Source organism: Barbus barbus, assembly GCF_936440315.1.
Source record: "Barbus barbus genome assembly, chromosome: 46".
NCBI lineage: Eukaryota > Metazoa > Chordata > Actinopteri > Cypriniformes > Cyprinidae > Barbus > Barbus barbus.
Genome location: NC_136724.1, coordinates 22,717,621 through 22,732,823, shown reverse-complemented (window position 1 = coordinate 22,732,823; position 15,203 = coordinate 22,717,621). Strand labels below are relative to the sequence as shown.

The window sequence follows — 15,203 nt, the reverse complement described above, 5'->3', positions numbered from 1 at the left end:
TGTGTCACGACAGAGACATGCAGAGGATGAGGATGATGCAGAGGATGAGGATTCCCGAGATGAAGGTCATTCTGAGCTGTGACGTCAAGCGCAGGCCACGCCCACCGCCCTCTGTCAGCAAGAATGTAAATAGACTCTACTATAGACACACAATATATGAGCTCATATAGTATGGGGTCTTTATTAGATCTTTGTTTTTTATGTTTAAATGCAACATTTATTCAACTATATCTGCAATAATAAATATCAGCTCCTGTAATTATGCCATATTTATTTCAAGTGTCTGTGTTGTTCAGAAGATCAATTAGTCTGGTCTCATTTAGCTGTGGGGTGAATCTGCATTATAAGGTCAATGATACACACATATCATGAGAATGCATTTCCATTCACAGTTTTCTCATCTGAATATCCAATTGTTGGTGATTTCTAAATGCAATTCATTTCATAGAAATATTGGTAACACTTTAAAATAAGGTTCATTAGGTAACATAACATTAGTAAACAAGAACTAAGAATCAACGATCCTTCTACAGCATTTATTCATCTTAACACGTTTACTCATTCTATGACCACAAAACTGAATATATGCAAATGCACATATTAATACTAGACACCCTAAAGATAATGTGTACCAAAAATCTTTATGTTAACATACTTTACTAGCCTTTTGTTTTGGAGCTTTATGTTTTAAGGTGCAAACAGTAAATAAACTGCTCTGGTCATGTGACAATCTGCACATATTTAACTGAGACCCTTTATTTGTTCCATATTTGTAGGAAGTGCACTAAATCATCAGTCGGTACGGTTTGTAGAGCTTTATAAATGAAAAACTTTTTTACGCTCACTATTGTGACCGGTGGGATTAAATGGGTTAACAAAGATTAATCATTGTTTGTTCGTGTTATTTAATACATTAATGTTAATAAATGACACCTTATTGTAACGCGTTACCAAAAAATGTATTTATATCCAATGGCAAATTTTAGAGTAGCTACAGCTGGAAATTGCATATTCACTATAGACTTTTCTAGGCACGTAAATCACAATTTTACTAATTTTGCAGGTTTTCCAGGACTGTGGGGAGCTAGACACCTACATGCACAAAAGACTGAACAAAAAACTTTTTAATGACAGCTTGCACGGTTTTTATTTTAACTGATCGCTCCCTAGTTTGAAACATGACGTCTTCTATAGACCACTACAGGTTTGATACAAATGTTTTTGCATGTTTAAGACTTGAACTTCACATACACACTGCTCCACCTGAGACACAAACACACCACCTGATAGGGTAACACATGCACATTAAACATTGGTCAGCAACCCGTTTCGATCACTGAATCTCCAACTCAAAGATATGACAGAAATGAGCAGAGGATATTCTGACTGATACACAGAAACTGAAAACTAACAATATATCACTGATACTGATTCATAGATGAGTTACTAACATTCAGCAACTTAAAACACGTTCAGTAAGTGCAAAGAAAAAGATAACCATAAAATGTAATACTTCCCACTTAAAATAGTGCGGATTATGCTTTCATACATATAATTCAAGCAATTGAACGATTAACAAAAAGCTGGATTTCTACTATACTTTTTACATTGTAATTCAACCTGTATACATTAAACATTTGTTTAGGTAAATAAAGACATCTTTTTGCATGCATGCATGTTTTTTAGGCTTTGGACGGAGTGATATGGTACATTACAGTCAATTACAAAAATTGATTCAGATACAGCGCATGTAACGTAGAAAATTAAGACTGTATCATTTTACTCACCCTCATATCGTTCCAAAACTGCATGGCTTTCCTTATTATGTGCACTTTTTAGGACTGTATATCTATATTTGAAGTCTCCTCAGAGCTAAGTGTGAGGAAAAGACTCAAATGATCACAGAAAATGTTCCTCTCAAATTTTATGCGCATATTCAAACTTGCTGCACCAGGTTTGAAATGCAGATTGTGTAAATGAGATCTACGGTGTCTGTTCTTCACAAAAATCTATTGTGTAACTTTAAATCATGGAATATAGTATAAGTGGAATACAGTATATGTTTTTTCATTAGTATTATTTTGCTTAAATGTAACTTTAATGGTGTTTTTTGTGCTTTTAGCAGCTCTGATCACTTGACTTTAACAGCAGCCTGTTTTAATTTGCAAAATCTCTCTGTTTGTGTTTCACTATAAAGAAAGTCATAGAAGTTTGGAACAACGAGAGGACAATAATAATAGTAAATGATGCCAGAATGTTGATTTCTGATTTAAAAGAATCAAAAAATGGAATGCCATTGAAACTCGCTAAATGCCCCAGAAGTACTTGTGTTTCGACTGGAGGTTTATGAAGAGCTCGTGTTTTCTGGTCCTCTTTGTGCCGAGAAATGGCTCAAAGTTGCATAGAAGAACTATGGAAGCTCATTTCTGCCACTGAATAAAAAATTAAAAAGGCATTTAGACTGATTATCTCCCAATTCTGACTTTTTTCTCAGAATTGTGTTATAAACTCGCAATTCTGAGAAATAAACTTGCATTTGCGAAAAATAAAGTCAGAATTGTGAGATATAAACTCGCAACGCAATTGTAAGCTTATATCATGCAATTGCAAGAAAAAAAAAAGTTGCAATTACTTTTTTCAAAGTCTTTATTTAGTGGTATAAACGGGCTTCCATAAAGAACAGAGGGTCGCTCTCGGCTGGGTAAATCATGAGAAATGCCAGCGGTCATATTTCACCCCATAATGAAAATAAATCAATTATAATGTGCATTAAAAAAAAAAAAAAAACATTCTGATGACCCTCACCGGTTTCTCTTGAATGTAATGAGAAAACAATGATATATCGGTGTGTTCAGCACCAGAGATGACAAATATCTGACACTTTGCTGGAATCACATCGATAAAGGCTTGGTTTTGATTTAACATGAAAGTCTTTACTGTTGTGCTCATTTTTTTATATTAATCATTACTGCAGAAAATGCTAAATACTGAATCCTTCGATACAAAACTTCATTTCCTAAATCAAAACCTCATGAATTTTCAGATTACATCAACACAGGTTTTCTGATGATATGAAAAGAATCAAAATAAACCTTAAGATATGCTTTGAATTGATAAATATACACAATAAACTTCATCTTCACAGGAGCTGGATCTTTTAGTGAACTGGAGGAGCATCACGTCTCGGTTACAACCTACATGAAGGGACATCTATCACAACACAATGGAGACGCTCTTATGAAGCCATGACGTCTTTGAAGCCCCAAACCTCCAGCAGAGCGATCTGGAAGCTCTCGGCGCACAGCGGCGGGTTGTCGAAGGTCAGGCAGCGTTCGGTTCGGCCGTGGTTCAGCTCCGAGTCGATGTACAGAGCGTTACCTTCACCTCCTCCTTCACAAACAACACCAGACATCCGGTTACAGAGAATCAGCTCGTCTAAACTTTCTCTCTATACTACTCCAAAGAAACAGAGGATAATTGGATTTAAGAAAGAAAAAAGATCTCTCTCTCAGTTATTACAACATTCAAAACAAATATCATTTCATATGTACTTGCTCTGTAATTAAAGCTGCTTGCTAGATAAATAAATCATTACTTTGATCAAACATCTATATATTTTGCATCTATACATTTCTAACATTTTTATTATTACTTTCTTATTAATCATTCATTTTAAATAAAAAATTATTTATTATAAGCAATATTTTTAGGCAGCGATATTTACTCAGAAAAAGAAAAAAATAAGTGAAATTAATGTTTTTTAAAGAAATCTCTTCAGCATTTATTTGATCCAAAATACAGCAAAAGCAGTAACATTGTGAAATATTTTTTACTATTTAAAATAACTTATTTCTATAAATGTAATTTATTCCATTGATTTCAAAACTGAATTTTTAGCATCATTACTTTAATCACATGATCCTTCAGAAATCATTAATATTCTGATTGTCTGCTCAAAAAACATTACTATTATTATGTTGAAAACGGTTGAGTAGAATCATTATAATATGCTGATGTGCTGCTCAAGAAACATTTATTATTATGATTATCAATATTTAAAAAGTTGAGTACATTGTGTACATTTTTTTCAGGATTCTTTGATGAATAGAAACATCCAAAGATCTGCATTTATCTGAAATGAAAAGCTTTTGTAACATTTTACACACTATACCATTCAAAAGCTTGGAGTCAGTGTATGTGTGTGTGTATATTATATATATATTTTTTTTTTTAATTCCAATGACTAAATAATATTTACCTACCTGCATGTAAAATGTTCCGTGTGGTAATTTCTTTGAACAATTGTGAATAGCAATGCAAACTAATTGTTGAATAGTACCTATATCATTTATATTGCTAATGAAGTTTAAATCAGACTTGTTATTAAAATATTTCCATCTTAACACCCTCATAAGAAACCTGATTGTCTAATATAAAGCTCATCAATTAATTGTGCTGGTTAATTTCATATCAGCAACAGAATAATATTGAACATTATAATTATTGCCTAATTTGAATATGAAAATTGAAAAGCACCTTTCATAACCTGTGAAAAAAATACTCCTGGTGTTTGATTTAAAAATAATAATAAAGAAATCATATTAGAGAGAAATGAGCATCTCACTCACCGATAATGATGGAGTCGATGTTTCCCGCCATAAACATGGAGGTGTTCCTTGAGTTGAGGTTGAAGTGTCGGGCGGACAGGAAGGGGGACAGGTCAGACGGGTCTGTGGCCGGTTTCTCTAGAGACTGCGGCCCACCGTTGTTGTTCGCTCCGGTCTGTTCGTCGTCGGTGGGCTGAGACGCGCTCGCCAGCTCCGGGTGTTTGATAACGACCCACTCGTAACGCTCCATCTCCGGCTTCATCTGAAACAAACAAACAACACACACATTACTTCTGAAAACACACACTGTTTCAGTGGTTAGTCTTGTGGTCAGAGCACAGGAAGTGGGATGGGTGGTTAAACTGCGGTTAAAGGTCTGGACAGCTAAAATATCCACACATTGTGCCCTTAGACTGCCAATGTGAGTCTATATGATTAATTGGTCCCACTTTATATTAAGTGGCTTTAACGACTGTGTACTTACATCAAAAAATAAGTACAATGTATTTACTGTGGTCATGTTGTATTCAAAACACTTTCAACAATGTCTCACTAGATTTGCAAAGACTTGTTTGATCAGATCATTTTTCAGTAAAATTTAAAATATTTTTTTTAACTGATTATTTATTTGTATTATTTATAATAAATAATCATTTATTTATTATTCATAAACATTTATTTAAATTATATATTTTTTAAATATGTATGCATATATTTGTATATGCAATATTTATTGCAAATGCTTATTTATATACATTTGCTCATTATGTATTATGTTTTATATTATTAATGTTTATTATAAATATTTATGAATTTATTTACAAATTAGATTAGCAATATATTTTGATTAATTTTCCATTCATATGTACCTTTTAATCACTTATACTGTACTGTGTATAATTATATTTTAATGTATTTAATAGCTTAAATTCAAAGTACTTTGAATTTATATAAATATACTTGCTTTTCCTTCCAAAATCAAGTCATCTGAGCTGCTATCTATGATAATTGAATAGCTCTATAACTTCACAGTAAGATAATACTGTGATTATGATTAATAATGTCCTTTTTATCCTCCAAAGCAATCTTAGCAGAAACATCTTTTGACAGAAAGAAACATAACTAAGAACTCCGTTATATCTCGAGTTACCAAAGAGCTATAAAATATTCCTCTGAGAGTGTAACAGGATAAAATAATGATGGATGAGAGGAACTCCACACACTAACACACTGCAATCTAGTGTATTACTCCAGAAAAGAGTGCCGCCTAGTGGATAATTAATATAATAATGCCAGAAAACTCCATAAGGAAGACCTTAATTTGATTATTTATATCATTTATTATTATTTGCAAATAAACAATTAAATGTCATGAAGAGTACGTACTCTGAAGACGAAACACTCTCCAGTGCCAAAGAAGCTGAGCTTGTTCCCGCCCCTCTTCCGCTCCTCCCAATCAGTGGACAGGAAGGCTCCACACACCTGGAATATGATTGGATGAGAGGCACATCAGTCTAACTGAGATCCTCCTGAACAACTTCTCTGCATCCAAGCTCACTTACTATCCATCCTACATAGTGTGCAAGAATAACCACAGACCTTATTTCACTCAAAACAATTACAATCACCACTGTATGAACCAGTAGAAAACTCTATAGGATAAATTAGTCTTCCGAAATTGGCCTGAACGGCTCTATTAGAGCTGGCATATTTAGACATTTTTGGTTACAAACAGATTAAACAAAATTAGTTCATCATACACTTCCAATTATTTTGGGGAAATCTGAAATTTTGCTTCTTAAATGTAAATAATTTAAATAACCCTCTAACAGAGTCCCTAAATGAATAAATGCAAATGTGAAAATATTTGTTATGGCACCTAAATAACAAACAAAATGACAGAAACGGAGAGAAAGAGAGCGAGACACAGGGTTTTGGTACCTCTCCATCTGTAGTTCTGATGAGCATTAATGTCGGCTCATATCCCTCACAGTGTGAATAAAACCTGTACAAAACATCACAAACCATATTCATATAACATTCACACAGTTTAAGAAGCTCACTCATATTTAAAGACTGTAAATGGTTTAACTGAGTAATAACGATTACTCAGAGGCAGCAACTATTACTCATGATGACTATACTTGTGCATAAAGACTATCTTTCTTTAAATGCCATGTGCTTTGATATTGAAGTGACATTGTTGTGTGTTTTGAACCTGTTGAGGCTGCAGCCGTGTGTGGATGTGGTGAAGAGCAGCTGCGGCTGGCATAAAGCGAAGCGCTCCGGGATCCACGACCAGATCTCTCTGATCTCTTTAGCGCTGACGACCTCCGAGCTGAAATTATCAGCGTTCACGGCTAACTGGACATTTTGTCTAGAGAGATAAAGGAGAACATGCAAACAATATGCATATTTCACTGTGCATCGGAAAACTAACACAACAGACACAAGTGGGTTGGAAAGCCAAAAATGAGTGAGGAGGATGATGATGATGATGAAGAGAGATGAAGATACCCACCTTTTGATCGAGCTAAAGGACAGCACAGAGAGTGGAGAGCAGGAGAAATGGAAAAAGCAATGAAACTGTGACACAATGTGAACAAAATGAGGGAATAAAAAAACAAGCAAATCAGAGGAAAACACAAAAGATATAAATATAGACATAAATACTTTTTAAGATGAACAGATATTGCCATAAATACCTCAAACATTATGACTTCTTTGTAACTGGTTACTATTTAGTATCCTGTATACTAGCTACTATAAACTTTTAAAACAGTAGCATGCTACGCTGTTGTCACACTGCCATTCAAAAGTTTGGGGTTGGTAAAATGACAAAAAGTCTCTTGAAAGTCTCTTATTAACACCAAGGGTGCAGTTGTTTGCTCAAAAACAGGAACATCTATATATTTATATATAATAAATAATTAAAACTATTTTCCATTAAAATACATTTTAAACTGTAATTTATTCCTGTGATCAAAGCTGTATTTTTAGCATCATTACCCCAGTCTTCAGTGTCACATGATCCTTCAGAAATCATTCTGTTCAACAAACATTATTATCGACGTTTATATTTTCATGAGAGTAATTAATTTCTTTAAATATATATATATATATATATATTGTACGACAAAACTTTTGAACAGTAATGTTTAGTTTGAGTCTCAGAAATATTAATAATAAAAGTTATATTTTGCTTTTTTAATCCACTTTTGTGTAGTTTTTAAATCAAGCAGAAGACATTTAAAGTCACTTCTATTTCATGTCAAGCACATAAATATTCACACACCTTTAGAACAATTCATTTATTATAGAGTAATATAGAAAACACTCACAGAAACGCTGCTGGAGTGATATATATTTAAATATAAAATTCATATTTAAGTTACTTAATAAATTTGATTAAAATAAATGGATTAAAATAAATTATATTTGATTGAAATGCATAAACAAATAAATAAAATATTGAAAACATTTGAATAAAAACAAAAATAAATTATATTTGATTTAAATACACAAAATATGAAAGCCAAATTTTAAATCATTTTAATATTTAAATCAAATTTTAATACTAAATGTACTAAATACAAAAATTTTTATTCAGTGGCAGAAACAGGTTTCCATAATACACAAATAATTATATAAAATAATGAAAACTAAATAAATACATTTGAATAAAAACATAAAAACTAATTAAATTTGATTTAAATAAATAAATAACACTACAGTACTAAAGTGAGTAGAAAGAAAACACAACAGTCATCAATACCTCTTCTGTTTGACGGTGATGCCTTTCTGCTGAAGTGATTTCTCATTGGCCAGCTGCAGCAGTGTGATCTCTTTCCGGCTGAACAGGCGGATGGAAAAGGCCTTTTCCAGCAGCTTTTCCGGCGTCACGCTTTTCCCGATGTTCTGCACGAACGCCCGGATATCGCTCCTGACCGCCGCAGAGTCCTGCTTGGTTAAGGCCGAGGCGGCGCTGCGCTGCTTGCGGTAGAACTTCAGTATCGCCAGCGCCACGCGGTACAGGACCTTGTACCCCTCCACCAAGTAGACGTCCATCACCCGCGCAGCGAAGCTAAAAGGCAGGTCGCCCAGAATCCATCTCTGCCAATCGGAGTAAACCTCCAGCACGTCTGTCACGGTGGCCACCATCAGCTTATGCGCGGCCGGGCAGTATTTATGCACGAGGTCGCCGAACGTCATGCAGGCCGACTGATATGCGAGGAAAGTCTGATCTAATAAACGCCGGCCGGGTTCGTTGCAGGCCAGCATGCGACTGACGCTCTCGAAGCATTGCGCTTCATCGGCGCTCCAGTGCAGCAGCAGCGCCGTCACCGCTGGTAAAGACGGGCAATACGATATATCTGGGAACTGCTCTGCAATGCAAGAAATCACAGCATGCACCGATCCCACAGATTCGGTCTTCAGAGAGTAGCGTGGCACTGCCGTCCCGTCCACAAACTCCGGCAACGGATAGGCGGATGGGTTGCGTTTGGAATTGGAATTGCCTACTAAATCCCGGTAGACCGCGGCATCTGGCGTGACGGTGCGACACGGGAGCGCTTTGAGCAGCTGCTGGTAAATGGCTGAGCGCTGGCTGTGGTTTTTGGCCCACTGGCCCGAGCGGGCGTGCTGCTTCAGCTCCTTTAAGTCTTTATATTCGGTCTTACCGGGAGCCGCATCGCGACTCACATCGCCCATCTGAGACCAGTCCACGAACACGCTACAATCCGCAGCCATGACCTCTGACCTCACGCGTCACACAGCACAAAGAAGGACAGAGAGAAACTAGCCGGTCATATTGCTCCAGCTGTTGAGAGAATAACAGGGAAATTGACAAAAAAATCGCAACTTTTCATTTTCCGTCGGCCTTAGTGCACGATGTAACTACAGAAGAGTCAAGTTTTAAATAATTCAGTAATTTTTGATGACCAAATGCTAATGGTCTAATCCGATTCAATGATCTATGCTAAACTAAGCTAAAAGCGCTACCGCCAGACACGGAGATCGGCTGAATGGATTCAAACATGGTAAAACTCAACTGTTTATCTCTAGGGGAGTTGTATGAGCCTATTTCCAAAAAAAGTGGAGTGTTCCTTCAAAAAACATAAAGGGTGCTTTTTCAACTAAAAATTAGAGATCGACCGATATATCGATTTACCAATATTTTCCCCGGTATTTACGCATTTTACCATAATCGGATATCGGTTTTGTAATATCGGATTCACCGATAAATGCTGCCATCTTGTGGATGTTTTCGAAAATTGTGCGCAGGATCGCTACAGGGGAGACGAGACAACAACAACGGCATGCAGGTACTTTGCCTGAATGAAATAATACGCAGCCATGAATGAGCACATGTTGTAAATAAAAGCGCTGAACTGAATTCTCTCTCTGTTGTCTATGATTATCATTAGTGAAGTCGGAGTCACGTAGGCTAAAGGCCCAGGTAAGTTTCACTTTCCGCGTTGCGTCCTGTCTCGCGCACAGCCGCACAGAGATCGCAGTTTTAGTACAGTTCTGTGTAAATGCATAGATAAACCGCACTGTCAGCAGGCATTTCATAATCTAGAAGGACAAAAACATTAATAATTATGATATAACATTCCAGCTGAGAAATGCAATAAAATACAATGTATTTATAAAAATAAAAAAAGTTTGTAAAAGTTTGTTATATTCCAATATTCCAGAGAATATTATTCAGTGAATTATTCTTGACTCTATATAGGCCTATTAAACAGCTTATAAACCTACTAAGGCCGTGTTCACACTTGACGTCTTTTTTTACTAGAAAAAGTTGAAAAAGTTACAAATAGCAGCTGAGAGCGTCTTTTGTTGTCATAGCAACAGCTGCAACAGTAGCCTAGCGCTGTGTACTGCAGAAATGTCAAGAAAGAGTAAAAAGTTGGCTCTTGCGTTGGCTTTTGAAGTTAACGGGAAAGAAAATGTCGATTCACAACGACGTTTGTGGGTGCACGACATTATACGGGGAAGGAACCAATATTATGATAGAGTTTTGTGCTCATATCATACAGCTCCTTGTGCTCCGAAACTAGTACGAGCAGTCTATCTACCGGCACCTTCTCCATTTTTCTTCTTGTTGTTATGGAAACGACAGATCTCGCTGCTCGCTTGTCATTGGTCAGCTGTCAAAAAGGCGCTTGACGTAGGGCGTTTTTTTCAGAAAAGTTGAAATTTTTTCAACTCAAAAAAACGCTCTGAGCTGCAGAAAAAGACGCCGGCGGTGGCGTTTTAAAAAGCGCTCAGGACTTTTTTGAAAACACGGTTTACTCCATAGGATTATAATGTAAAACAGACGCCGGCAGCTTCGAAAAAGACGCCAAGTGTGAACACGGCCTAAAACTGTAGTTAAAAATTAAGTTTATATGACTCCTGTCCTTTATTTATTTTCTCCATTTGAAAACATTAGACATTCTACATTTATTTTGCTTATTGTTAATATTAGTGCTGTGGCTGCTGACGCTTTTTATAAATAAAAAGCTTTTTATTGTTGTAATATGAAGATTAAATTTAACATGAAAGACTGCAAATTTTCAACACTTAAAACCAAAGTGAGGTATGTTCTTACGTCACTCAGTCATTTATGTACTTTATAACGGTAAATAAATATCGGTTCTGCATATCGGTTATCGGGCACATAAACATGCAAATAATTGGTATCGGTAAAAAAAAAAAAAATCAATATCGGTCTATCACTAGTATTAATTTATATTTTTATTAAGTTTTTCTATAACACTGAAAATCCATATATATGAAAAATATATTCAGAAAAAGAAAAAAACAATTACTTGGACAAAAAAATGTCTGAAGTTGCCCTCAAAGGAATCACATCCACTTCTCTTTTAAGCCTCCTGAGAGTCCGTCTGTGTATTTGTGCCTTTCTGAATCAGTTCATCAGAATTTCCTAATTATACTTATTAGATTTTGACTGGAAAAAAACAGGAACCTCCGCTTTCCTGGCTCTGCTTTCTCCGTATGCACTGGACACTTGTACTTTAGGGTTGCTGTGAGGTCAGACCTCATCGAACGTCAACAACATGAAACTATCAGGACAAAGCAAAAATATTCTATTGGATTTGCTGATGTAGGGTAATAGAATCAGTGCTCGAGAGGTCAAGGGTCAAGGGGCTATAATCCATTTACACCAGAACAGGTGAACATGCATTCGGTGGGGTTTGTCTATTATAATTGAACATCACTTTGCTGTCTGCCGTTTTAGTGAAATGACGTGATTTCATACTGAAACACTAACTTTAGAGGAACATTTTATGTAAAAATCCATAAAAGCATATCTACATGATAATTTTTTTAACCTTAACCTTATCTCTGGTGTCAAAGGAAAAGTTAGAAAAAAGTTAAAATAAATAAATAAAAGATTAAACTAAATACATTTTTAAAAATTATATATTTTGATTTAAAAATTGATTCAAATAAATAAAATGTATTTAAATAAAATAAGTGAATACATTTAATTTAAATAAATAAATTGCATAAAATAAAAGGTCACACTGCATAACCTTATCTCCAGAGTCAACAGAAAAAATAATAAACTAAAATAAAAATCAATTTGGTTTAGAACTTGATTAAAATAACTAAAAATGCATTTAAATAAAGTGATAAGTTAATATATTTGATTAAAATAAACGGAAAAAAGTGCAATTAAATGCACAATAAATAAACAAAAATGTCTGAATAAAACAAAAATAAATGAAAAAGAAAATGACATCTAACTGTATGGTTCTATTGGGAGTAGGAAAAAAACAATTCCATCAATTACAAAAAGTTTCAGGGTATTTAAGTGGGTCTTTATAGATGAAAATATATCAATGTTAGGATGGGGCTCTCTCACAGGTGGATGGTCATATTTGAGTACAGGCACTGTATAACCATAATAAATAAATATTTGATCTCTTTAAAGAGTGTAATAAGCTTCCAAAGTCATTCTTTTAAAAAAAATAGTTTTACTGTAGTAATTACAGCGAATTAATGTTAGAGTAAGGATAATGACGCACGTCAGCAGTCTCTCAGCCAATCAGCGAGCGAGAGAAGCACCTGGCACGCGCTCTGTCGCTGGTCTAATGCTCCCGATGTGCATATATAACACTATGTATATTTCACGTCAACTTTCAGTCACATACAAACATTACGACATGCACACATTTCCCTCGTCCCAGTCTGCCTGGTGTGTGTCCCTGACTGACAGACGACGATATAGACACTCACACACTAATATATGAAACACAACCGATGCATGCAGCAGACCGCAGCTCTATGGCGCATTCGGTTTGATTAAAAGTGACTTTAATGCACGCAGACGAGCACATGAAACGGCGACGCTTCAGATTAAGCTAATAGCTCCTGCAGCTAATGTGCAGACACTCAATGAACTACATGCCGATGTCAAGCCATTTAAAAGTCTGCAATGCATCACTTCAAGTATAGGAATCGCTAAAAGATGCGTGGAATTTAGAAAATGTTGTAACTGGGATAGAAATTTGAATGAATCGTCTTACCTGATTTGCTGTTGACTGTCAGGCAGCGGGCATATTTGTGATTGAGCGCGCATGCGCAGTGAGTGCTGCAAATATAACACAAATATATTATAAAGAAAGATATACAATTATATTCATCTATCTATCTATATATCTATCTAAATCAATCAAAACTTTGGACACAATGGCTTTATTATTACTATTTCTAGTTTTCTATAAAAGTATTTATCTATTAATAATTACCTATCTTTCCCAGAATTACACAAATCCTTTCTGCATTGCTAGAAAAAAAAGAAGAGGTCGTCCTGTATCACCTGACCTGTTTACAGGTTTATGGTCATCTCACTGGCCAGAGAGCTGCTCTGAGACAACGCCCGGCCTTGTGCACAACACCCGCCCGACACATGACGGTCATTAAGATAACTCAATCAAGGCAGCATTGCTGCATGGAGACAGTTCTTGCCCTCCTAGAGTTTATAGACTCACACAATCCTTTAAACATTGTGTTTATCTTTAAATATAGACCAACAATGCAAAATAACAAGGAATAGGTGACCCACTGTCCATTTTACAATGATTCACTATAAACATTTAGCCTATATAATCAAAGAATACATCATGTAAATGTGGTAAAATACATGGAGTCAGTTCATCCTAGTGATTTAATCCAGCATAGATGATGCATAATGATAATGCATGAGCATGCATGGCTAATGAGTAATGAGGACAACAGGAAAGCTGCTCCACATTTGAAAGGCATAGTTCACCCCAAAATTAAAATTTTGTCATCAGTTGTCACCAATATGATATTTTGAAGAACACGGGTCACCAAAAAATTGCTGGTAGCCATTGACTTCCATATTTTGTTCATACATGGAAGCCAATGGCTACCAGCAATTTTTTGGTTACCAACTGTTTAGTTAACAATATTCTTCAAAATATCTGTGTTCAACAGAAGAAAGGTTTGGAAGTTAAATTTTTGGGTGAAATATCCCTTCAAACTTTAATAACAAAATGTTTTCAATTCAATTCAAGTTTATAACACTTTACACGATGCAAATCGTTGCAAAGCAGCTTTACAGAAAATTAAAGTTTCTGCATTATATTTAGTAATAGCTTATCTAAAGTTGACATTTATGTTTCTAAAGTCATGAAAATATTGCACATTTATTGATCTCTTTGGCTGCAAATGTAAGAAGCTGCTGTTATTCAGTGCATTCACTAGGGGGCAGATGTCAGAGGTCTTAAGGGCAGATTTGAGGCCGCAGCAGACATTAGCTGCTACATCGGCCTGAGCGAGCAGTAATGCTAAATAACACTGTGGCGGGAGGAGCCAACGACAGACACAGTGGGCGTGGCGTCAAGCCTCGGAGAGGTTTTTATTAAACAATATATCAAAATAAAGTGTCCAAAGGGGGAAAAGTGTCCAAAATAAACGGGGATCTGGTGTCCTCGTCGTGCTGCGGGGCTGTGCAGGAGGGCAGTGTTCAGGAGGGAAGGGTCCAGGGAAGGGGCGGAGTCCGGTGGCCGCACGCGCTCCCCTCTCGGGGCCGGGAGCGAGTGGCGGCGGCGTCTCTGGCGCGGCTTCGTCCATCTTCGGGGTCCCGGCACTTCTGGGGGACTCGGCGGCTCGGCATCCTAGCCCGTCAGCCGCCTAACGGGTGCGGCAGTCCTCCTCGACGCTCCCTTCCTGGACCCACGAGGACACCAGCGTGCATGCACGGGAAGAGACCGGTCTCTCGAGGAGAGGCGCGCTCGGCGTTTAAACGGCGGCGGTGATGAGGCTCCATTCACGTCAGGTGCGCCTCATCACACGCCGCCAGCCCTGCGTGTTCAGCGCCCCTCCTCTCTCACACACCCACTCCCGTCGGGAGCCTGGTGAAGGGCGGCGAATACGGGACGGGGTGGTGATGATGGACAGGGGGGAGGCAGCCGACTCGTCACAACACATATAAACATTAATATAAAATTAGTTCTCTGAAGCAGCTCTGCACATGGTCACACTGGTGTTCATGCTTACATTAGCAAGAACAATCTCATGCTGTTAGATTATCATAGGCACATTTAAATAAAG

The 15,203-nt window shown here is 36.6% G+C and overlaps 1 pseudogene and 2 gene segments (V, D, J or C); 1 reads left to right on the top strand and 2 right to left on the bottom strand.

Moving 5' to 3' along the window:
• Positions 1 to 15,203, bottom strand: part of LOC306864845 (Ig kappa chain V-III region MOPC 63-like) — a 684,433-nt gene that overhangs the window by 230,343 nt on the left and 438,887 nt on the right.
• The window catches only part of LOC306864846 (Ig kappa chain V region K29-213-like), a 764,502-nt gene that overhangs the window by 312,375 nt on the left and 436,924 nt on the right, over positions 1 to 15,203 (top strand).
• Positions 1,108 to 13,203, bottom strand: LOC306864828 (TBC1 domain family member 24-like; annotated as a pseudogene). The gene is made up of 7 exons (XR_013786105.1): positions 13,151 to 13,203; positions 8,383 to 9,426; positions 6,826 to 6,984; positions 6,549 to 6,612; positions 5,994 to 6,089; positions 4,629 to 4,869; positions 1,108 to 3,390 (listed from the first exon to the last, which is right to left on the bottom strand). The product of XR_013786105.1 is annotated as a TBC1 domain family member 24-like (transcript).